Here is a 2,460-nt window from a genome sequence, read left to right as displayed (position 1 = left end):
AGGCATTCCCATGCTTAGTTTTGATAAATTCATTTTCATGTACATAGGACAGACAACCGTCTGTGTGCAGACTGATGATTCTGGTAGAGCCATCATCCCTTAGTTTGGATGATTATCTGTACAACAATGATGTACATTGGATGTCTTTATTTACCTGAATATATCGCAGCCTGGATGGATGAAACTAGATCTGGGGTCTTCAAAACTCGTTCAATCTTTGCCCAAAAGTACAAGTTGATCCATGTGAAAGGATGTTCTGATGTCGAACATGGAAGGACAACGCCTGATTACCAGCCAATGATGTGAGCTGTTAACAGGCGTGAGAGGAATCACCGATAATTATGATGACCCCCAAGGTACTGCAGTACAATTCACATGGTGCGAATACATGAGTTGATGTCGAACACCACGCAAAATATTTCGGTCGAAGGCCATTAGTGTAAACCTGTCGACGAAAGTGAGAAACTTGCCATTGAGGCATGCAAGCTTCAAAGTACTGGAAGGGTTGTCCCTAGGTCGACTTCCTGGATAATGAGTTGATGTTGACAAGAAGTGACCCGTCGTAGGAGGGCATTAATGGATCCCAAAATCTATGACACGGAATGGAGCAAATGATTTTGTAGAGGTGAAAATGATCTGACGATACAAGGTTCAGGGTGGCGATCATGAAAGAATGGAGCGTGAAGGTATTGTAGCAGATGAAACACAACCTGGGTAGGTGAATTCCTTGAGCGACTTCTCTTGAACATGACACTTTCACTCCATCACCATGATTGAGTCGGGTTGGGTTATTCCATTTTAATCTATGATGGTACCAACCAAGACCATTCTGTAAGTTTGCACTATGATTCGAAATGGTACATTAGATGGTAAACGGGGTCTGCCTAGTATATTCCAATCGAAGGAAATGACTAGGTTGCTTGGAGGTGGGACCGAATAAATGGCCGGATACAACTCTGACGAATTTCCTTCCTGTGGTAAAGGAATGGGTAGATTGCCCCCATGTTCATCAAAGTTTGTGTTTACGAAAAGAATTTGAATGGTGTCGTTCTCATTCTCTTTGGTGACTGTATCATGTAAAGGTAAATCTTCTGAAGCCAAGATAGGGTCCACTGCCATCTCGACTTGTTGACTTTGGTTCGATGTGGACTCAGAGGGTTTATCTTCAACGATAGGTGCTTTTACCGACACCAGAGAAATAGCTATCATGAAAGTTCCTATCATGAAATCTCCAAGTGGAACCAAGAACTATCAGAGAGATGACACTAATCAAAATCCCAAAAGCTGACTCACCCCCCGACAAATATCTATAAATGGATTCCTCATCCCAGAGATCCAAAGGTTGGAATTTAGTAATTTGCAAAGAGGTGCTGCTGGTTTCTCTTTGAAGACACTGTTGGGTGATCTTGCTTTGTGTGAGGTGAAGAGAGCTTTCAAGCTGGGAGGATGGCATTGGGTCAGACCAAGTGGTTGTAATCCTCTCTTCTACTACTCTTACTAATAAATCTATTTGAGTCTTCCTCCATATTCTTGTGTATCTCCAAATATTGCGTTGATATATGCATTTGTATGGTCAATATATATCTGATCCTATATTGTTTATAGTGATAGATCTATATGCTTTGATGGTATTACGCTACTGTGAATCTACAGGTATTCTTTGAAGTGGGACAAGTAAGGAAGCAGTGGCGAGATTCTGTCAAAGGGGAAAGGAAACAAGCAAGGAGCCAAGCGAAAGACTGAGGTTGGTACTCTCTACTTCTTTCTCATCTCTCTCTCATAAAGGAAAAACAAGTGACTTTAATCTGTTTGTTTCTAAGATAGCTACCTGTCTTAGTGGGACTAGCAGTTCTGAATAGACACTAGATTTCTCGATAACAAAATGGCAACTCCACTGGGGAGCGATTAGTTTGATTGCTTGTCTCTATTTGTTTCATTCATAAACCACAAACAGAGCCTGAAGTTAAGCCAACTAGCCTTCGACTAGACTCACAGCTCGTCATTCTACAACTTACAGGCATCTGTTCCGTTCGGAATCTAGCTATCTATCGTATGTTCCTAAGGGTCAAGATTTTGGAAAGGCAGTTTAATTCTATTCAATATCAACATATTTCCAGAAACTTAAACACATTAACCGATTCCTTAGCAAATTATGTGGTAGATAGACATTTGCAACATTTGTAAAAGGAAAGCATTTTATCAATAACTGCATCAGGATCATATAACTTAACCAAAATAAAACTCCAAAAGTCAAAAATATATATATGACTATTTATAGTTTGTACATAGTGTTCTGTGTCTAGGACAAAATTGGTCATATGACCCAAAAACTCAAAATGCCAGGGGGCACCCTAGTCTAATGATGTTGGTGATAACTAGTCACCACCTGTGCAATCATGCGTAAGAGCCTAGTCCAACGGCTCAGCACGCCAGTGGTATGGTGCTATAAATCTACAGGTG

This window comes from Pinus tabuliformis, chromosome 6 (genome assembly GCF_031772625.1).
Source record: "Pinus tabuliformis cultivar Carrire ecotype Pingquan chromosome 6, CPIR1, whole genome shotgun sequence".
Lineage (NCBI taxonomy): Eukaryota > Viridiplantae > Streptophyta > Pinopsida > Pinales > Pinaceae > Pinus > Pinus tabuliformis.
The sequence above is the reverse complement of the archived record's forward strand: the minus strand, read 5'-3'. Positions refer to the sequence as shown.